Source organism: Scyliorhinus canicula, chromosome 11 (assembly GCF_902713615.1).
Source record: "Scyliorhinus canicula chromosome 11, sScyCan1.1, whole genome shotgun sequence".
Taxonomy (NCBI): domain Eukaryota; kingdom Metazoa; phylum Chordata; class Chondrichthyes; order Carcharhiniformes; family Scyliorhinidae; genus Scyliorhinus; species Scyliorhinus canicula.
In genome coordinates this window covers 128875555-128899244 of record NC_052156.1, presented here as the reverse complement: position 1 = coordinate 128899244, position 23690 = coordinate 128875555, and the positions used below count along the sequence as shown (strand labels likewise).

General features: G+C 43.0%; 1 protein-coding gene across 10 annotated transcripts in view; it reads right to left on the bottom strand.

The window, feature by feature from the left end:
• Positions 1-23690, bottom strand: part of tbc1d22a (TBC1 domain family, member 22a) — a 444201-nt gene that overhangs the window by 286657 nt on the left and 133854 nt on the right. The window lies entirely within an intron of this gene.

The following is a 23690-nucleotide window of genomic DNA, read 5'->3' as shown; positions in this document are numbered from 1 at the left end:
TGAAGTGTGCTTTAAGGGCAATGTGCGCATTGTATCACTGTACCCGAAAAATAAAATTTTTAAAGCCAATCCTATTTCTTTGTCACTTCAAAAGCACTGGCCTAAGGAGAAGTTGATTCATTTGTGTGAATACATTTAGGGCAAATCGAAATTAATGTTGAATTTGATTGTATGTTTTGTTTTAGGAATTGCTTGCTATGTCAAGGATTCTTCACAACTAGCTGTTTAAACTAATATATTTTCAGCTTTGTGATCAAAAGCATAAAATGTCATATGACTCAACTTTGCCATCAAATACTGTGAAGTAACACTGCTGATATATAGCAAAGTAAAATATCTAGATACCAAAAATCCTGCATACAGCAAACATTTCCCAATGCCAAACTTACCTCCTGTCGTCACTTTCTTTACAAAGACAATGTCAACGTTTAACATGGAGACACATCGCATTTATAATGACAATTCCCAAATAGATACGTTGTCTGACAAAGGCCATGGCTCTAGGCACTGAACCAATGATGCCAACCATTCATTACTCTTGCGCATGTCCGCAGACTTTCAGGGGGCTTTACACTGCAAGCTCCTGCCTGCCAGCCACACAGACATCCAGAAAGTGCAACTTCTTCTAGAGGAACTGTATTAATAGGGGCACAGAGTACAAGAGCAAGGTGATTAGGTTTAATTTGCATAAGACTTGTATAAGCTCAGCCTCAGCTGGAGTATTGTCTCCCATTCTGGGCACTGCAGAGCACGGTGGCACAATGGGTTAGCCCTGCCGTCTCACAGCGCCGAGGTCCCAGGTTCGATCCCGGCTCTGGGTCACTGTCCATGTGGAGTTTACACATTCGCTCCGTGTTTGTGTGGGTTTCGCCCCCACACCCCAAAGATGTGCAGGCCAGGTGGATTGGCCACGCTAAATTGCTCCTTAATTGGAAAAAATGAATTGGGTACTCTAAATTTATATTAAAGTTCTGGGCACTGCACTTTGGAAAGATGCGAAAGATTGGAAAGATGTGAATGGAGAAAGAATCACGAGAATGAGGAACTTCAGTTAAAGGCAGATTGGAGAAGTTAGGACTGTTTTCCTTGAAGAAAACATTGAGAGGAGATTTGATACATATATTCAAAATCATGAGGGGTCTGGACAGAGTAAACCAAGAAAAACTGTTCACACAAGAATGAGTGGGCACAGATTTAAAGTAAAGGCAAAAGAAGCTAAACCGACAGGAAGAAAAACCTTTTCACCCAAGTTCATAGAATTTACGGTGCAGAAGGAGGCCATTCGGCCCATCGAGTCTGCACCGGCTCTTGGAAAGAGCACCCTACCAAAGGTCAACACCTCCACCCTATCCCCATAACCCCATCCAACACTAAGGGCAATTTTGGACACTAAGGGCAATGTATCATAGCCAATCCACCTAACTTGCACATCTTTGGACTGTGAGAGGAAACCGGAGCACCCAGAGGAAACCCACGCACACACGGGGAGGATGTGCAGACTCCGCACAGACAGTGACCCAAGCCGGAATCGAACCTGGGACCCTGGAGCTGTGAAGCAATTGTGCTATCCACAATGCTACCGTGCTGCCCGAGTTGGTTGGGGTCTAGAAAGCATTGCCAGAGAGAGTACGGTGGTGGCAGATTAAATTGAGAATCGCAAGCGAGTTAGACTGTTAACTGAAAAACAAGAATGTGCAGGGTAACGAGTAGGCGGAAAATGACACTCGTATCATTATGAGAGCCAGTGCAGACATGATTTAGAACTAAAAATTCTGTGATCCTGTGAAATCAGATAAAAAAAGTGAAAGAGAGAGAGAGATCACAGAAACAGAAAAAAATAAAGGTCGATACAATTGTTCAAATCAACAATCAAAATCTAAAGGAATGCAAGTCCATCCTTCTAAATTTTCAGTGTCAGTGTTGCTGCGCAGTAATTAATTAAAACTTAGCATGCCATTAAAACAGTACTTACTCGATAATGGACAAGTTCTAATATTTTGTGACATGTTTAATCTGTAGTTAGGGTTAAATGCAGCAACTTCACGTTGTTCATTGTATTTGAATAGCACATCAGACAGTGAGGCATTTTATAGGAAGCTCACGATGGAATAATATTGCCTCTCAGACAGCAAATTCTGTACCTGTGTTTAACTGCACAAATGTGGTCGACGGACGTTGCAGTATGATTTCCACACAATTAAGAGTGAGTATGGTTAGCCTCAGCATTATTTGTACAGCAAAATCTAACTCATTACACGCAGGCAGTCCTTGGACTTAGGATACAATTGGTTTCTGAAAACGGTGTCTCAGGCCAAAACATCTTCAGTCAGAACCGATTTTCTTCTCGGAACAATGTTACAAATGGGGGTTTGTTCGTGAACCAAGGCCCAATACCATATTTTTTAGTTAATCATTTTTGCTTTCCAACTCGGGCGTCTCAGACGTTTATGTTTGCTATTTTGGTTAATGATTTCATACATTTTCACCAGTTTTCCAGATTGTTATAGTAGAGTGATAATGGGTCTTTTGGGACTTAGTCGCCGAACCAACGAAGGGTGCCAGGGACCGCATGGTCAGCGCGACCTGACTCAGGCACGAAGATCTCAAGCAAAAGACATCAGACTGCAGTCGCCACTGCAGAACATTGATGCACATGAATGAACGCTTAAACCTCTTTGCTAGCATGGCATCGTAAAGTCAAAACTGATATTGTAAAGCCGAAACAAGGTGTCAACTTATAAATGTCATTAAGTGTCATTCGTCACACCTTGAACTCAAAGTCAAGGACGACCTATGTTTACAATTCTCTGACCTACGTGGGACTCTTTTCATGATCTACAGATATTCCAAGGCACTTACATCCGTTGAATTACTTTTGAAATGGAGTCACTGTGGTCATGTGGACAAAGTAGTTTTATATTACCAGTTACATTTTATATTTATATTTATCTAATCCTAAATTTTTGGGCCTGTATTTGCACTAACACCAATAATGGGGAGATCACCAATGCTCACCGTTATTATGGTGTACATCAGACAGAAATCTTTGGAGTCTACACAGAACAACTGAACAAGGAGACCAGGAAGTTGCTGTCCTCGCTGCCCTGCTCCTCCAAAGTCTCGACCAGAATACTACCTGGTTGATAGATTCAGCATTGAAATCAATGCAAGGGAGCGAAAATGCTATACCTACCCACCAGTTACCTGCTAAACATAACAGAACAAAAAGGACAGGTACATCCAAGTGCAAGTGAATTTTCATTTTATAAGTCATATTACTGCCAAACAAACACCTCTAGCACTGGAAATTTAATTTTTCAGAATTCAGAATTAAAGATGTTGCAGATGAAAAAAAATTATTTGGTTTTACTTTTTCTTGGATTCTCATTTCTCTCGCAATATCACTCTCTCTATTTTGCCTCGTGTAAAATATAATTCAATACGAATTAAATCTAGTTTACGCATTTTGATTTAGAATCTGGCTCTCTTTGTCAGGATGTTTGCCCTGCTCATAGGTGCGCTACAGATCTCCTGTGGAGGGCCCATGCTGGTCCAGATGCCTGCCGATTCCATGTTGCTGCGCAATAGCCCACAAAAGGTCAGAGGGAGCTCTCAATGATACAAACAAGTACTGTTCCTTCACTGCTGACCATTACATGCTGCCCACTATGTTTTTGAAAACCTCCACAATTTGCCTGAAAAGGTGGTCCAGAATTTGAAAAAAATGATGATATGCAAATTCACAGGCAACTTGTGATAAGGGAGAGTTACTTCACAAATAGAAAATCAAGACAAGCTGCGGCTAATTTGCGCTGCCCCAACAGCTCCGCAAAAACATCTTTGTCGGAGGAGCATCTTTAAGCTGAAGGGCGCAAAACAAACTCTAATGGAGTCCACCATCACATTGCAAACTCCAGCAAATTCTGGGCCTAGGTTTTTTGTTCTCCTGTCATCCAACTCTAACTCTGCTACTTCAGGCAGTGCATTACATGCCCCCACGACTCTCGGGGTAAAGAACTTACCTCTGACATCCCCCCTAAATCTTCCACCATTCACCTTAAATTTATGACCCCTTGTAATGGTTTGTTCTACCTGGGGGAAAAGTCTCTGACTGCCTACTCTATCTATTCCCCTGATCATCTTATAAACCTCTATCAAGTCTCCCCTCATCCTTCGCCGTTCCAATGATAAAAGGCCTAGCACCCTCAACCTTTCCTCGTAAGACCTACTCTCCATTCCAGAATGATGGGGTGTAGATTAATTTGTTCTTAATCGAGGACAAAAGTTCGGCACAACATTGTGGGCCGAAAGGCCTGTTCTGTGCTGTCTTTTCTATGTTCTATGTTCTGCTCCCAACTGTGTATTTTTAAACAGGTACTTGCCTTCTACACAACCTAATTCACAGGTCCCCATTCCCCAGACTAACCCTGTAGCCTAGCAGCAAATCCGACTGATCGAGACGAATCTGACAGCATTTTTTTGTAACATTAGATCCTCCTCAACTAGCAGAATTCTATGGTGGCTATTTATTTTTATTCTAATTGGAAGCCCTATACAATTAAGCACCTTAAACTGAAGTAGGCTGGTGGATGCTAACAAGAACTTGACAAGGGATTGTGTGGACGAGTAGGAAGACATATGGTGGTGGGAAAGATGCTAATATTAAATATATATACACATAGGCAGACAGATGCATTGACTTCACAAACAAACGTGCACACACGTCAGTACAACATCCACTTTAGCAGGTGTGCTTATACCGATTTGTCGCATTGGACAAGGACTTTAGTCACAATAAAAAGAAGTGCGCAAACTATTAAAGCCTCAAGATTCCACCACACCTGAAAATTCAATTTTCTCTTTCAAGGCAAACTTGATTGTTCACCAAATCCCTTTCTACTTGGACGGGAATGTGGACAAAGTCATTACACCTTTAGGATGAAAATCACTCCCTGAGCAAGTTTAATACTGTAGTCATTGCTGAGTCATGCAAGCTGTAACCCATCGCCAGTTATAGGTAATTAAGATATATAAGATAATCACATATATCAACTACTCACTGGACCTCAATTTGCCAAAACAATCCTAACACTACGTATGAACAGTAACTTTGCAACTGGCAATAATGGCAACAGAAAATTAATTGTGCTGTGTGCTTGATTTAAATGATTGCCCCCAATTGAAACATGACCTGTTTAAGTAGTGGGAACTGCTTTTTTTAAACGTGTTGATAAGATATGGGCATTACCAGCAAGTGCAGCATTTACTCCCATCTTAATTGCCCTCAAGATGGTGAAGAAGCACCTTCTTGAACTGTGGTATGATGTGTAAGTGGTAGTATAGGTACATCCACAGTATTGCTCAGGAGGGAGCTCCAGGATTTTGGACTCTGGTTGTGAAAGAATAGCAACATATTTCTTGTGAAAGAATAGCAATGTATTTCCAAGTCAAGATGGTGTGTGACTTTTGAGGGAACTTGCAGGTGGCGTTCCTGTACGATTGCTATCTTATCCTATCTCATCCTTTTAGGTGGTTAATAATGCTGACCTCTCGACTTTTCAGGTTCTGATGGAGCTGTTGTGTATTTCTAGCTTTTGCTGTTTTAATTTAAGATTTGAGTTGGGTTCCTGTCATTCTTAAACAAACGCAGAGCTCACACAGTGAACAAATTGCAACTGCAGATTTATATTCTCATGAATAAATTAAAAAGATAAATTATGCTCCAACCAGAAACGTTTCGTATTAATCTCATTATTTCACTCTCACAGATTTATTGTTTCAAACACTGGTTATTTATCTTGCGCCACCTGGGAAACCCAGAATGCAGATGTTTTAAGGTTCAATCAGAAGCTTTGCAAAGCACTTAACTCTTTCCATACCAAGGATTTGGAATTTTGACAGTCTTAAAAAATGGCAAGAAATCCTGGCCCTCCAAGAACAGCTTTTATCCACTTTTATCATTAAAATTAACCATTGGAATTGGTGGTGCGAGTATGAGTTTGGCCTTTCAGCTTTTGGACTGTGAATCTGATATGACTTCTGATCCAAATACCAATACAAATAAAATAAAATGGATGAGCCAATTGCCATTGACTTAAGACCTTTCCAGCACAGTCGACTCTGCAAAATCTTCCAAACAAACATCTGTGAAATTGTATGAAAATTGGGAAAGCTGTCTACAGACTAGCCAAGCAAATACCTAAAGTAATCAGATTCAGAATCATACCTATAGACAATGTCCCACACTACTCCATCATGATCCCTCGGTATTTCAGCTTGTTGAGGGAACTTGCAGGTGGCGTTCCTGTACGATTGCTATCTTATCCTAGCTCATCCTTTTAGGTGGTTAATAATGCTGACCTCTCGACTTTTCAGGTTCTGATGGAGCAGTTGTGTATTTCTAGCATTTGCTGTTTTAATTTAAGATTTTAGTTGGGTTCCTGTCATTCTTAAACAACTGGGTATTTCCAACCAGTAGGATAGATCTCCCAGATATGGCAGCATAGTGGCATACAGACAGGAAGGACTGGCTCTGTGTGTACACAACATTGACTCCATACCCATGATGTGTCATGTGTCAAGTCATGGTGGGGGTAAGTGGGAGGTGGGTTTGGGGGGGGCAGCTGGAGGCAGCATCATTTACAGGCAGCACAGTAGCATAGTGGTTAGCACAATTGCTTCACAACTCCAGGTCCCAGGTTCAATTCCCGGCTTGGATCACTGTCTGTGCGGAGTCTGCACATTCTCTCCGTGTCTGCGTGGGTTTCCTCCGGGTGCTCCGGTTTCCTCCCACAGTCCAAAGATGTGCAGATTAGGTGGATTGGCCATGATGAAATTGCCCTTAGTGTCCAAAATTGCCCTTAGTGTTGGGTGGGGTTACTGGGTTATGGGGATAGGGTGGAGGTGTGGGCTTGGGTAGGGTGCTCTTGCCAAGAGCCGGTGCAGACTCGATGGGCCAAATGGTCTCCTTCTGCATTATAAATTCTATGATGTAAAGGTACTAGTCTGGGAGCTTTGATAACGGCTCCTTTGCCGTTCTCGCCGACCCGTTACTCCACAAGTCCGGTGGTGGTGGCGACACTGCAGATCTGGGGGTGGAGGAGGTACAAGAAGGTGGAGGGAGCGTAGGTCTGGACCCTGCTATGTAACAACCACAGGTTTGTCCCGGGTAGGATGGATGGTGCGTTCCAGAGCTGGCAGAGGGCAGGCATCAGAAGGATGGGAGATCTGTTCATAGACGGAAGCTTTCCCAGTTTAAAGGCGCTAGAGGACAAATTTAATCTGCCGCCAGGAAACGCCTTAAATATCTGCAAGTACGAGCCTTCCTGAAAAAACAGGTAGTGGCCTTTCCGATGCTGCCGCCACTGAGGAAACAGGACAGGGTGGTCTCCGGCACCTGGGTGGGGGAGGGGAAGGTGTCGGATATCCACCAGGAACTACAGGAGGCGGAGGAAACCCCGCTGGGGGAGCTCAAGGGCAAGTGGGAGGAGGAGCTAGGTGAGGAGTTGGAAGCGGGTCTGTGGGCAGTGATCCTGGGCAGGGTGAATTCCTCCTCATCATGTGCCAGGCTCAGTCTAATTCAATTTAAGGTGGTCCACCGGGCACACATGACAGCAGCGAGAATGAGCAAGTTTTTTGGGGTGGAAGACAGTTGTATGAGGTGCAAGGGCAGACCTGCAAACCATGTGCACGTGTTTTGACCATGCCCTGAGCTTAGAGAGTTCTGGCAAGAGTTCGCAAGGGCAATGTCCAAGGTGCTTAACACACGGGTGGTGCCGACTGCAGAGATAGCGATCTTTGGAGTGTCAGAAGACCCGGGAGTTCAGGGGGCGAAAGAGGCTGACGTCTTGGCCTTTGCCTCCCGAGTAGCCCAGAGACGGATTTTATTAATGTGGAGGGACTCGAAGCCCCCGAGTGTAGAGACTTGGGTTAACGACATGGCTGGGTTTCTCAGCCTCGAGAAAATAAAGTTTGCCTTAAGAGGGTCCATGCTAAGGTTGTCTCGGAGGTGGCAGCCGTTCGTCGACTTTCTCGGGGAAAATTAAAATGTCAGCAGTAGCAGCAATCCGTAGGGGGGGGGTGATAGGGTACTTCATTGGGATGGTGTGGGAAGACTGAGTCGCATGGGGTAATGTCTATTTAATTGTTATTGTATATTCTCTTTTTGCACTATGTTAATGTTCACTCTAGTTTGTTTTGTTATTATTGTTACTACTGTTTTACAATGAAACATTCTGCTAAACCTTGATAAAAATATATTTTTTGTAAAGGCATGACGGGGGAAAAAGAAGCATCCTGTTGATTATTACTGTGGCCATCTAAAATCGTGTCTGGCAAAGGACGCTGGGAAAAGTGGCCATGTTCAGGGACAAACAGACTGCAGCTCCAAATAAACAAAGACTGCAGCCCAGACTTTGCAAATAACACAGGAAAAAGGCCATCAAGAGGCCGTCCCAGGACAATCGTCTTAAATGCAAATCACCACAATGTAGCAGACTCGGTGGCGTCTATTTCCTTTTTTGGAAAGGCCCATCTGCCTCGGTCATGGCCAGTAAGGACACGCCCCGCCATCAAAGTGGCAGGTGTCGATTAGACCTAATCAATCAGGATGATCAAGCCCTGATCAATTGATTCAGAGCTCACCTGGGACCGCCCAAAAGGGTGCGAAAATCCCAGGGATAAAAGATGCTGCACAACCCCTCGATCGCTCTCTCGACAGTAACCAACAAGGGTGACTCTTCACCGGCCAACACAGCTGGACTGCTAAAATCCAAAGAAGCATGAAGCAATTTATTTTGATAAGAATTAGCAAAGGTAAGACAAACTGAATGGTATAATTTTAAAGGAGGTGCAGTAACAGAGTTGGTGGGGAGGGGAGGGGGCCGCAGACACAAGTCTTTGCATGTGGCTGGACATTGATGAGGCTGTTGAAAATGCATATGGATCCTTGGTCTCTAAGTAGAACACAAAAGCAAGGAAGTTACAGTAAACATTCATGAAATCACTGATGGTTCAACTCAGTTCAGTACTGTGGCCTATTCTTTTTTTAAATAAATTTAGAGACCCAATTCAGTTTTTCCGATTAAGGGGCAATTTAGCGTGGCCAATCCACCTAGCCTACACATCTTTGGGTTGTGGGAGCGAAACCCACGCAAACACGGGGAGAATGTGCAAACTCCACACAGACAGCGGCCCACAGCCGGGATCGAACCTGGGACCTCGGCGCCGTGAGGCAAGAGGGCTAACCCACTGTGCCACCCTGCTGCCCACTGTGGCTTATTCTGTGCACCACACTTTAGGAACGATATCAAGTCCTGAGAGAGGGTACATGGCACTGCCAGAAATGGCGGGGGAAGCAGATATAATAACTTTGGAAAGGGATTGGACAAGTACTTCAGTCAATGGAGAAAGAGCAAAGGAGTGGGACTAATGAACAGCTCTTTTGAAGAAGCGGCACAGGTACACTGGGATAAATGATCGTCTTCATTGCTGTAGGATTCTACGATTATTGCCCTAATTCAATAACAAACCACAATTGCAGAATAAGGCTACTAAAGAGCTACAGTGGGTAATGTATAGGTTTGCTTCTATGAGAACGACAGGCAGACACATGAGAATTTAACAGGTATCTCACAATGTTATTTCTGCCTTCTATTTGCTCCATGCCAGCATCGGATGTTGAAATGGCGAATGTTACATTCCACTGCCTTTAATATATATTTTTTCCTTTATTCGCTCATGGGATGTGTCGCCGCTGGCTGGGTCAGCATTTGGTGACCATCCCAGAGGGCATTTAAGAGTCAACCACATTGCTATGGGTCTGGAGTCACATGTAGGCCAGACCAAGTAAGGATGACAGATTTCCTTCCCTAAAGGACATTAGTGAACGAGATGGGTTTTCACAACAATCGACAACAGTTTCATGGTCATCATTAGTCTTCGAATTCCAGGATTTGTTTTTTAATTCAAATGCCATTAGCGCATACCCTGGGTCTCTGGATTACTAGTCCAGTGTCAATACCACTACACCTCTGCCTCCCCTATATTCCTTGCCTTGATGAGCACAAAATTAATTTATTGGTGGCAAGGGTTGGGAGAAGAGGAAGAAACACTTTTTCGGCCCAAATATAAAGCAGACCTATAGAGGAAGAACATAGAAAACATTTGAATGTTACATCCATAAAACATTAACTGAGGTTAATAGTTGGGCTGAAGTTGTTAACTAACGCCATGGTGCTCTGAAGGAAATTTTACATCCAAATTTCACTTGACAAGCAAACATCAAGAAACAAATGGTCGAAAATGTTTAATTCTCTCTCTCCCTCTCTCTCTCTCTCTCCCCCCCCCCCCCCCCCCCTCAGGAGGTCATAGCACTGTTTCTGCAGAAAGCAGGTGCTACATTTTGCAAGTTATAATTATTTTGGCTCGTCAATTACCATTCGAATTTTCAAAAAAGTAGCTGATGTTATCACTTTAATCAATCAAGATTTGGGCAGCACGGTAGCATTGCAGATAGCACAATTGCTTCACAGCTCCAGGGTCCCAGGTTCGATTCCGGCTTGGGTCACTGTCTGAGCGGAGTCTGCACATTCTCCCCGTGTGTGCGTGGTTTCCTCTGGGTGCTCCGGTTTCCTCCCACAGTCCAAAGATGTGCAGGTTAGGTGGATTGGCCTTGATAAGTTGCCCTTAGTGTCCAAAATTGCCCTTAGTGTTGGTTATTGGGTTCTGGGGATAGGGTGGAGGTTGGGTAGGGTGCTCTTTCCAGGAGCTGGTGCAGACTCGATGGGCCAAGTGGCCTCCTTCTGCGCTGTAAATTCTATGATCCAACCAACATGGTGAGTACCTTGTTTTTAAATCGGCATTTAAGATTTAATATAACACAGTAGTTCACAGTAAAGTCCTGTCGTTCGCTGGGATTACGTTCCTGTGAAAACTCGCAAATATCGAAATTTTGAACGATTGACATATTTAAAAATGTGAGTCAATCAGATAAGCTCCAGCTATCCTAAAATTTTACATTTATAAAGGATCAAAGACAATAAAAGCTATTTTTAATACATTTCAAGATAAATTTCAAGTTAAAGCGGGCGACACGGTGGCACAGTGTTTAATAGTGTTGCCTCACAGCATCAAGAACCCGTGTTGAATTCCAGCCTTGGATAACTGTCTGTGTGGAGTTTTACATTCTGCCATTGTCTGCGTGGGATTCCTCTGGGTTCTCCGGTTTGCTCCCACAGTCCAAAGACATGCAGATTAGGTGGATTGGTCATGCTAAATTGCCCGTAGAGTCCAAAGGTTAAGTGGGGTTATGGGGTTACAGAAATAGGTTGGGGAGTGGGCCTAGTCAGGGTGTTCTTTCAGAGGCTTGATGGGCCAAATGGTCTCCTTTTACACTATAGGGATTCTGAGAAATTTACTGAAGAAATCGTTTAATAAAATATGAAAGATGTAAAATATGCCTCATTACAAGTTTCCCAGCAACCACCACATAGAACCCATCGAGCCTGCACCGCCCTTGGAAAGAGCACCTTACCTAAGCCCACACCTCCACCCTATTCCCGTAACCCAGTAACCCCACCTAACCTTTTTGGGCACGAAGGGCAATTTACCATGGCCAATCCACCTAACTGACATATCTTTGGACATGAATTAACCATGATAAAATTATTCTTTAGTATCCAAAGGTTAGGTGGGGTCAAGAGGTTATGAGGGTATAGGGCAGCACGGTGGCACAGTGGTTATCACTGCTGCCGCAAGGCGCCGAGGTCCCAGGTTCGATCCCGGCTTTGGGTCACTGTCCGTGTGGAGTTTGCATATTCTCCCCGTGTTTGCGTGGGTTTCGCCCACACAACCCAAAGATGTGCAGGGTAGGTGGATTGGCCACGCTAAATTGCCCCTTAATTGGAAAAAATGAATTGGGTACTCTAAATTTATTTATTTTTTTTAAAAAGAGGTTATGGGGGTAGGGCAGGGGAGTGGGTCCTAGGTAGTGTGCTCTTTCAGAGGGCCGATGCTGACCTGAAGGGCTTGCTTCTGCACTGTAAATTCTATGAAATGAAAACAAATCAAATCAAATTCTATGAATCAACCTAACATCCACATCTGTGGACTGTGGGAGGAAACCTGAGCACCCGGACGAAACCCATACAGACGCAGAGAGAACGGGCAAACTCTACAGACAGCCATCTAAGGCTGAAATTGAATCCGGGTCCCTGGTGCTGTGGTGCAGCACTGAGGCACCATGTTCCAGGATGGGATAGAACTAGGAAATCAAGCTTCGGCTTGCCTAGCTAACCAAAAAAGGAACATCTGGGAGGCTGATACGGCAGTTCTAGTCAAAGCACTTGCTTCAAAAGGGGGACTTTTTAAGGAGGTCCCAAAGTGCCTCATAATTGATTAATTAATTTTTTAAGTTTTGTTATATTCATACACGTGGAATACAATTTCGAAACAAGTTTAAGCAAACAGCAATCAGTCAATCAGTTCTGGAGCTTTTGATTGAAGGAAAGGTATTGGCTCAAGGATAAAGGTCTGCTTACACACTGGAAGAGCCTCGTTGCTTTTCCTCAAATCAAGATCAGAGCATTTACTTTGCACCCAAACAAGCTTCATTCAAGACTTTGCCAACTAGTTGCAGAGAATTGTCCAGTCAGAAAAAAACATTTCTTCCACAAACAGGGATAGCGGTGCCGTATTGCTTCTTGTGTTAGAGAATTAGATTGATATCAATATAATTATATGAGAAGGTTAAATAAATATAAATGTTACTGGGTTCATCTTTGTCCAGAAATAATTAATAGTTTCAGTCAAATAATGTTTAACGGGAGGGAAGACTTAATGCTCAGTCATTAGCACTGATGCCTCACAGCACCAGATCCCTGGGTTCAATTCGGGCCTTGGATGACTGTATGTGTGGAGTTAGCACATTCTCCCCTTGGCTGCGTTGGTTTCCTCCGGGTGCTCCGGTTTTCTCCCACAGTCCAAAATTGTGCAGGTTATGTGGATTGACCTTGCTTAAATTACCCCTTAGCATCCAGGGATATGTAGTTTAGGTTGAAGGGTTACTGGGTTAGGGCAGGGAAGGGGACTTGGGTGGAGTGCTCTTTCAGAGGGTCAGTGCAGATTCTGTGCTGTTGGGATTCTATAATTTTATGATCAGTCTGACAATACAGTTACAGAAGAAAGACAGGTGGTAGGGCAATGAGAACTATGTGGCATTAGAATGCATGTGCAAACTGATTTCATATCTATGAATCGGATAAGCAAGCGGTAGGACTTAGAATATCAAAACAACACCCATTTACCTGCAGCACTTGCATTTGGTGTATTTATAATGCATCACTCCCGTCACAAGACATTCTAAACTGCTTCACAGAGATGGAATTAGGGTATAATACATGTCAAATCAAACAAAGATATTAGGGGTCACCAAAAATGGATGCGGCTCAGGGGCAGCACGGTGGTGCAGTGGATAACACTGCTGCTACACAGCACCAAGGACCTGGGTCCAATCCCAGCCCCCTGTCCATATGGAGCTTGCACATTCACCTGTGTCTGCATGGGTCTCACCCCCAACAAACCAAAAAGATGTGCAGGGAGGGAGATTTGACCACGCTAAGTTGGAAAACAAGAATTGGGTACTCTAAATTTATATTTTTTTTTAATGCGGCTCTAGGATCGGGCTCATCAGTCAGGCAGGAACCCACAGAACCTATTACCAGTAACACTGAGTCTCTTAGGTGGACAAGCATAATCGTTAGCGAGTGATCACTGAAGACGGCAGAGGCCAGAACGCAAGAGCAAAAACAGGACAATGAGGTGTTCACAGCCATTTTTAGCCACAAGTGCTGAATGATCCATCGCTGCTTCCTCCCAAGGTTCAACAATTAGATTTTAAGAGGAAAGGAGGGAATTCCAAAGCGCAGGGTCCACAGCCAAATGACAGGGATACAGAGATCAAAGTTAAATGGAAAGAGATGGTGGAATGGGGAGCTGTAGTGATAGATGAAATTACAGATATATTGCGGTGACAAGGCCACAAAGGTTGATAACTACCCCGCCAAGTTCAATGGCCAAACCTAGTCGAATAAGTGGAAGATTATTCAGAGAGCAGCAGCACCTGGCATTCCCGAAAATGAGGCAGTAACCTTGTGAAGTTGTTATCAAAAGATTATGTGAATGTCAAATGGTGAAAGCAGTACACTATAAAAAGAGCCATGTGATTCCTCTACCAATGCTCTACAATACTGCTTATTCCAGTTGTGAATGATGGTAGACAATTGAGCATAACAAAAAAGACTTTGTGAATATTCACATTCTTATTGACGGCTTGCCACCTTGCTGAGGCAGAGGGGCTTGAATGTTCCATCGATCCCAAGAGCAATAGGGAGTCTTAAGCTCCTTACTGGATCACCCATGATGGTACAGTCAGAGGAGGGGAACCAAAGTGCAACCCAAAACAAGTCCAACTGGACAAGATGATCCCAGGATGGGACCCCGGCTCAAAAGACCATAAATTTTTTTAATAAAACGTGAAGAAACAGAGTCACAGGATCCCTAATTAGTTTTAAGAACAAAATACATATTAAACATGAAAAAATTGGATGATGATACAATACACCTTTACTTCCCTTTTATCTTAACAATTACACAGATTTTATGATTAACACGGATTATAAAGTACATCTTCATCGTCAATGGTCCCATTAACACACAGTCCCTTTTAAGCACATCAGGTGACTGTGGGCAAATTGAACCCAAAATTATTATTTGTTGGTGTCTCCTCAAAAACCCCCAGGTGATTATTCTAATCTCCACTTCCAAAAATATAGTTTAAAATCTTCTCTCATAATAAAGCTTTCCCTTAACGGTTTGCATTCTGAAATCCAGACCAAGGTTTCCAAATTACACTTTTAAACAAAACTTCGGCTCCACTTTTAACAGCGAATTGAATCCAGGATTTTACACCATCCCCTTTTAGATTTCCTGCTTTTACACAAACTCAAGAGATCCCACTACTGATTTCCATGGTTATTACAACTCCCGTTCCACATCCTGTAGTAAAATCTCACAAACTTGAAAATCACTTCAGGTATCTTTCAGGCGTCTCAGCCTTCATCTCATCTTGGTCTGTCTTTACTGAACAGTGCTCTGTTCTAGTACCCTTAAGCTCAAATTTATTGGAAACTTCCCTTTAATTATCTAGATTCCTTGACTAGCTGCTCTTCAGATCCCTGTTCTTGATTTCTTAACCATTACTCCATGGTATGGCTTTTCTTCTAGCAAAGCTGAGAAATTATCCCATTCAAGCTTTTTAAACTCACTGCTTCCAGCAGATCTGTAAGAGCTGCCTTCTCTCTAACAACCTTTCTCCAACTGCAAACAAATTAGCTAAACCAAAACTTAAAAGCTTCTCTAACTTACAAGGCCCTAGCTGCTAAGCAACTACTGTTGAGTTATTTATTCTTCATGCCTCTAAGCACAATAGAATCACATTTGGAATTGAAACCAATCCCCACACGTACATTCACCTTTGTCCAACATGAGTCGAACTATAGGTTTTACCAGTCCAGGGACAGAACAATAAATTAAACAGATTTCAAACTATACCTTATTTCTAATTTGTTTCCAATACAAATATAAATCCCTTAAAACTAACTTTTTTTTCCAAACACTATCTCATGCTGTCAGTGCTGATACTCTTCAGGAGCGGTAGAATTGCCAAATAGCATGCACAAATCGCATCCAGATTGTAGTCAGAAAACTGCTGCTTTAATTCGGCTTGTCAGAATCCATCCTTCACGTCTAAGTTGGTAAAGACCTTTGCTTGGCATGTTGCGGCAAAATTTCTTCACTAGTTACCATTGGGTACGGAGTTCTCTTCAAAACTTTATTGAGGACCTTTGGATCTGTGCACATTCTCAGCTTTCCAGGTTGTCTCAATGCTATGTTGGTAATCCGGTCTGTAGGAGGTGTCATTTTCTTGATTACTCCCTTCCTTTCAAACTCCTCTATCTCGCCTTTCAGGCCGAATTTGAGCTGGAGCTCTTCTCTTGCACACACTCATCTACCTCAAAGTGGCATTCACCAGGAAGACCTCCAAGACCTCAGTAAAACATCTGTTAATATTTTAGGATTTGTTCAGCAGTCAATGGCTTTGTGCTGTGCAAAGTACAGAAAACCTTTTCTGATATATTGAGGATTACTAGTCCAAGCTTTTGACGAGTGTCAGCTATGTCTACTATTTAAAACTGTAGATCTTCTTTCTTCCCAATGCACTGGGCTCTCACCTAAGATTGTCCTATTGGTCTTCCATCATATAGTCTCAACTTACCTTAAATGGCTTCATTTTCAGGTCACTATCTTGAACAACTTCTCAGGTCTGCAAAACTCATGATGTTGAGCGTAGCACCAATGTCTGTCTGACACTTCATATTAACGTGATGCTCTCCTTCTGGAATCATTATTTCAATAGTCACAAACCATTTTTTTCCTTGAAACTTGACGATGACAACCTGTTCTAGAGTGTCAAATAATTCATCAGAATCATCATCTGGCATCTCCCCTGCAGATATCTTTTATGAGCTTGTTTTTTATTATTGCAAAAAGCAAGCAGGCAAAATGATTCAGTTTTTTTTACATAGAGCACTGCTTTCCCCATGCTGGGCATGTTTCCTTTCCTTTCGCGTGGTGTCACCCATAATATTTACATCCTTAACCCCGGCCTTGATCGTTCTGTTGGCCCTTCTGTAAATATTTCTTCCTTTTCTCCAGTGATTTGCACTTGGAAAGCCTTAGCTGACTGGAAGAATTTCCAATTTATTTTTGAATTTGCCTTCATCTCTATACAGGCCAGTAGTGGAATATTCAAAGTAATATTGACTTACCCAATCAGCAATGGTCATGTACAAAGTTGCAAACTTCAGTTTTAATTAGTCACAGTTTTTTACAACTATCAGAATCCACTCGCATTCCAGATACCATGTTCCAAGTGGTGGATGGAATGTCTTTGGTTCTCAAGCATTTTTGCACCAAGGATATCATATCACATGACAATGTTAAGCCACATTGCACAAAGGCACCTCCAAACAGGATTCAAAAGATTCCCTGGGTCACTTCCTTGTAGCTGCATACCATTGTGCCAATACCTCTCATAATGGAGGAGCCTGCGGCATTTAGGTACGGTTCTGTGAATTACTGTCAGGCTCTTGTTTAACTCATCTTTGGTATAAATTCTCATCAGTGGGAAGGGCTTTGCCAGGTTGACTAGACTTTTCTTGATTCAGATTCCAGGGTCGAGGTCAATCATCTTTCAGGTTTTAGTGGTTTGATATAACCGAGTGTCTAAATGGGCCATTTCAGAGAGTAAAGATTGCTGTTTATTGGGACATACATATGTTACACTCCCAGACCAAATATCCAAATTTGATTGTGATCCTGTTGGGAAGAAGGAACGTTCTCATCAACGTAGATGAAATTTGAAATCGATTGATTTGATTTATTGATTGGTTTGATTTGTCACATTTACTAAAGTATAATGAAAAATATTTTTCTGCAGCCAAGGGAACGTACACAGTATGTACATAGTAGACAAAAAAGAATAATCAACAGAGTACATTGACAAATGGTATATCGACAAACAGTGTTTGGTTAGAGTACAGAACAAGGGACCAAACAACACAAATATATGAGCAAGAGCAGCATAGGGCGTTGTGATTAGTGTTCTTAAAGGGAACAGATCAGTCCGAGGGGGAGTCATTGAGGAGTATTGTAGCTGTGGGGAAGAAATTGTTCCTATGTCTGGATGTACGGGTCTTCAGATTTCTGTAATTTCTGCCTGATGGAAAGAACTGGAAGAAGGCAATGCCTGGGTGGGAGGGGTCTCTGATAATGCTGTCTCTGACTTCGTGAGGCAGCGGGAATTGTATATAGAATCAATGCGAGGGTGGCAAGCTTGTGTGATGCATTGGGCTAAATTCACCACACACTTCAGTTTCTTGCGATCTTGGACCAAACAGTTGCCATACCAGGCTGTGATGCAGCCGGATAGAATGCTCTCTATCGCACATCTGTAGAAGTTTGTGAGAGTCCATGCAGACATGCCAAATTTCTTTGGAGCCCGTAGGAAGTAGAGACGTTGTTGGGCTTTCTTGACTGTTGCATCAACATGAATGGACCAGGTTATGGTGACCCCCAGGAACATAAAGCTATCGACTATCTCCACTTCAGAGCCATTGATGCAGACGGGAGAGTGTGTTGTGCTATGCTTCCTGAAGTCAATGATCATTTCCTTGGTCTTTCCGACATTTAGAGAGAGGTTGTTTTCGATACACCATGCAACCAAGTGATTTATCTCCCTCCTGTAGTCTGATTCGTCGTTGTTTGAGATACGGCCTACCACAGTGGTATCATCCGCAAACTTATAGATTGAGTTGGAGTTAAACCTTGCCACACAGTCATCTGTGTGCAGCAAGTACAGTAGAGGACTGAGCACACATCCTTGTGGAGCCCCAGTGTTGAAGACTATTGTGGAGGAGGTGCTGTTGCCTATCCTGACAGATTGCGGTCTGTTGGTGAGGAAGTCAAGGATCCAGCTGCACAGGGAGTGGTCAAGTTAAGTCCAACATTGCAGAGAATCCCAGTTACTTACTAAGAGAATAAAGCCACAAGATTCCATCATTTTAAGCAACCATAAGACATTTTACAATGTAGAAATCAAAGCAAACAGTAAATACCATCTAAGTTACATCTCCAGGCAGCTCACCATTACTTTCTCAAGGATACCTTGGGATAGACCACAGATGCTGGCATAGCCAGCGATGGACATATCTCAAGAATTATTTTTTTTAAATCCAGAATTAACATGAGGTAAATATCAATTAACAGTTAAACTGCAGTTGAACACATCACAGGCAGTACATCAAATGGCAGACACAACCAAGATGAATTCCATAAATTTCTCGGCAACAACCCCCCCCCGCCCCAACGAGTGTCAGTGTGACAAAAAAAATATTTCCAACTCTGCCTTCCTCATGGGGGATTTCAGCTGTTCTCTTTCGAAGATCTGGCCTCTTATTTCCCTTAAAAGCCGCTCCAACCCAGACTGCCCCAATGGCTGCTTGTCTCCCAGTTGCTCAATCTCTTCTCCCGCAACTGCATCCCACGAGTCACAAGGCTGCACGCCAGCTTCTAATCACCAAAACAAATTCCTACTATTTAACTGCTCTGTGAACACCACTACTCATGGGCATTTCTTTACCCCAACTGTCCAGCAAGATGGAGCCAGGAACCTTCTGCCACCTTGTCAGCTCCCAATAGGCCTCAGCTCCTAATAGGCCTCTTCCTGCCCTAAGGCGTACCAAGCTATGAAACAACTCCCGGGGCTTCAGTTTGTCAGTTTTCCTTCACGAAACAACACGAGTGAACTTGTTGGATTTTTCATGTAAGCCAATAGCTTTGTGGTCACCAATGGAGTTAGAACTGCTCGGTCCAAGATCGCAAAAAACTGCAGAGTGTGGTGAACTCAGCCCAACGCATCACACAAGCTTGCCACCCTCACATTGATTCTGTATACACCACCTGCTGCCTCAGGAAAGCAGGCAGCGTTATCAGAGACCCAGGCATTGCCTTCTTAGTCTATTCTCTTAGTAAGTAATTGGGATTCTCTGCAATGTTGGAGTTGCTTCATGGTCACCATTGGAGATAGAGAAAGCAAGTTAGTGGTCAACAGTGATTTGTTATTCACAGAAGCCCTTGATCTTCCTGAAAGTTGTTTTGTGTAATTAGAATGTCAGCCTGTGCATTGTAATAAGAATTATAAATTGTACTGATTGAGTGTGAAATGAAAACAATCCTTCAATACACATTAAATTTAGGGACATCAAATCACTGCAGAGGAATAAGCATTGCAAAGGAACTTACAATGTTGGAGCTGAAATAAATTGTATTTAATGTTCTGTTTATATGATGCTAACATTCAAAAGAATAAAGTTATGCTGAATAATAGAAATTTCGAGAAAGTGCAACGGGGTTTGTTACAGCCTGGGCAAATGCAAAATTCTATTCCCACTCGTCCCAGAGTCACAAAACACAGCATCGGTATTAACCAATCATTCTAATTAAAGTCTCCAAAGTCTTTGACAGGATCACAACTGAAAGCAAACTATGATTCTGAAAACATTCCAGTGGGATCAGATCTGATCATCACCTGTTGCTGGGCAGAGCTCCACTTTTGGCCTAATTCAATCAAATAGAGTCCAGCCAATCTCAATCATTGGTGACGGACTGTCCACAGCTCGGATTTAAACCCACACAGACTAACAGTGATCTCTTCTGCTGTTGAAATCCTCCACTTGAATTAATGATACTGACCACTGCTTTCTTCTGCTTGAATTAAAAATACAGGCTCCTTAAAGGCACATGTACATAAATCATTCATTGATCAAAAAAAAGGAGGGCAAAAATTAAAAGAATGGGGAAATAAGGGAATAGACAGGGAATAAACAAGAAGGACCCTTACAGGTTATTGTAGAAAATACTGATCAACGACCTAGCACCAAAGAAACGATGGGCTGAATTTTATGAATCTTTGTGACTATTCTAATTTATTCAATACTTTGTCTTGGCTTTTCAAGGTAGATTCCTAAGTAGCTTCTGTGTATCATGCTCCACCCCCAGCGCTATGCAGTGGAATCGCACTCCACAAATATCTGATCAACTAAAACTATCTCCCCCCACACGCCCCCTCCCCGCTACCACCCATGACCACCCCCATCTCCCATCCCAGATACGATCCAGTTTAATATCCATTTTTGATTCACAATTACCAGGTGATACGGTGTTTTCAATCACCCCTCCTAAAATCTTGGTGCAATAGTGGATCAGGGTTTCAAGCTCCAAATTCTTGAAGAACAACCAACAGTTTGACTGCCATGCTCTGCAGAATCTCAGGCAAGGCCTAGCATCGAATGTTAGATGGGAAGCAACCTGGAGCTTAACTAACACTGTGCTGCTGAAACAACATGTTGGTGCAGCATGTGTGGAATTATCAACCACTGAGCTCAGAAAAGGAGGAGTAATTAGGAGAAATTACAAAAAAGGTTTGTCCCCGAGTCCTAGAATCCTCGGTGGCACGGGGGCACAGTGATTAGCACTGCTGCCTCACAGCACCAGAGACCCCAGTTCAATTCGAGCCTTGGGTGGCATTCTCCCTTTGTCTGCGTGGGTTTTCTCCGGGTGCTCAGGTTTCCTCCCACAGTCCAAAGATGTGGTTAGGTGGATTGGCCGTGCAAAATTGTCACTTAGTGTCCAAAGATGGGCAGGTTATGTGGGCTTATGGGTTACGGGGAGAGGACGGGGAAATGGGCGTAGGTAGGGTGCTCTTTCGGACTTGAAATGCCAAATGGCCTCCTTCAGCACTGCAGGGGTTCTATGTTCTGTTTATAATTCCAGCCAGCTGAAATTGCTTCTAACCACTGTTGTGTTATGCTTCTTCATGTAGCATAAGCTGCTTCCGTGATGCATGCTCTGACAAAGGAAGGTTCAGACTTGGAGATAGGTTTAACACATTTATTGAACAGTTAACAATTCTCCTACTTGAGTTCGGCTCTCCTGATAATCTTGCTATAGTAACTCAGTCTAACTAACCAGTCTGCTCTAAGCCATGCGTTGGGTGTGATGCTTCCGATCTGCCCCTGTCCTTCTCTCCAAGTATCACCGGTGGAAAGAGAGCATGTGTGCCCTGTCCTTTTATATGGGTTGCCCCCTTGTGGTAGTGTCACCTCTGGGTGTCTTGACTGCCCATTGGTCGTGTCCTATTCTATGTGTTCATTCGATGTATGTCTGCATGTCATGATGTCTCTGGTGCTCCCTCTAGTGTTTACTTAGTCTTAGTGTGTTTACATTAACCCCTTGTGTATTTACAGTGATGCATATCACGACATCCCCCCTTTTTTCATGTAACATATTTTCTGGACAGTGTTAAAGAAAATTGAACAAAATAAGTAGATAAGTGATGACATGTACAAATCATGATGGCAGTGATGATTACACAATACCAAATAATGAGTCCAAAGTTCATGAGTTAATATGGTCGAGTGGCTTTCTTGTGTTCTTATGGAAGTGTCGTGTTGATGTTGTCATTCCCTTGTGAACGCTGTCAGTGTTCCTGTGCTTAAGGAACCAAGAAGTGTGGTGTGCAAATGGTCAAATAACTTTGTTTCTATGCTTGTGGTAGCGATGCAGTATGTCATCTGGGTTGTCCGACCTGGTCTGTTTCTTGTGATTGCGATGTTGATGCAGTATGTCATCTGCCTTGAAAGCTGGTTTGCTTGTTCGTAGTGGAGCAAACTCATCTGCCTCGAAAGCTGGTTTGCTTGTTTGTAGTGGAGCAAACTTGAATCGGTGAGATTTGCTGTCATGCCATGGCATGGCTGTACTCTTGCAATTGTTAGGAGCTGTGCTGTTACATTGTCCTGCATTTTCAGAGTTGTACCATGTCGTACCAGTCGTTGTTCCAGTGTTGGTTTTGTCGTGCTTGTTGTTGACGTTGCGTTCAATGACCACACCGAGTGGAGAATTAGAGTCCTTCACATAATTACTTGTATCAGTGTGCTTTGTGGCATCTGCTGTTTCATTGAGCGTGCCGTCTGATTCCTCGGCACTCTCCGTCTGGAGTCACGTCCGGTTCACTAGAATCATCGTTGGCTTGTCGATGCTCCCCGTCTGGAGTCCTTTCTGGTTGACCTGAATCAGCTTTGGTTTCCTGACACTCCCTGCGCGGAGTCATTTCAGGTTCACTTGAATCATCTGAGGTGTCACTTGAATCATCAGAGGTGTCTTGATGCTCCCCGTCCGGAGTCAAAAGGTTCAAGAATGCATTTTCTTGGAGAGGCTCGAGTGGATGAGGTTTGAATTAAGTGGTGTCACTGGAATCACTAGTAGCCTCACTTTGATTGTCGAGTGCCTCTGCACATACTAGCTGATGTCTGTCAGTCTCGCTGAGATGTCATATATCTCACAGTTTATAGAATGTATCCGCAATCGTTTCCTAAAACAGTATGTAATGGAACCTACGAGGGAACAAGCGGTCCTGTGTAACGAGACAGGATTAATTAATAATCTCATAGTTAGGGATCCTCTCGGAAGGATCACCATATGGTGGAATTTAAAGTACAGATGGAGGGTGAGAAGGTAAAATCAAACACTGGTGTTTTGTGCTTAAACAAAGGAGATTACAATGGGATGAGAGAAGAAATAGCTAAGGTAGACTGGGAGCAAAGACTTTATGGTGAAACAGTTGAGGAACAGTGGAGAACCTTCCAAGCGATTTTTCACAGTGCTCAGCAAAGGTTTATACCAACAAAAAGGTAGAAAAAGGGAAAATCGACTGTGGATATCTAAGGAAATAAGGGAGAGTATCAATTTGAAGGAAAAAGCATATAAAGTGGCAAAGATTAGTGGGAGACTAGAGGACTGGGAAATCTTTAGGGGGCAACAGAAAGCTACTAAAAAAGCTATAAAGAAGAGTAAGATAGAGTATGAGAGTAAACGTGCTCAGAATATAAAAACAGACAGTAAAAGTTATTACAAATATATAAAACAAAAAAGAGTGGCTACGGTAAATATTGGTCCTTTAGAGGATGAGAAGGAAGTTTTAATAATAGAACATAGAACATAGAACAGTACAGCAC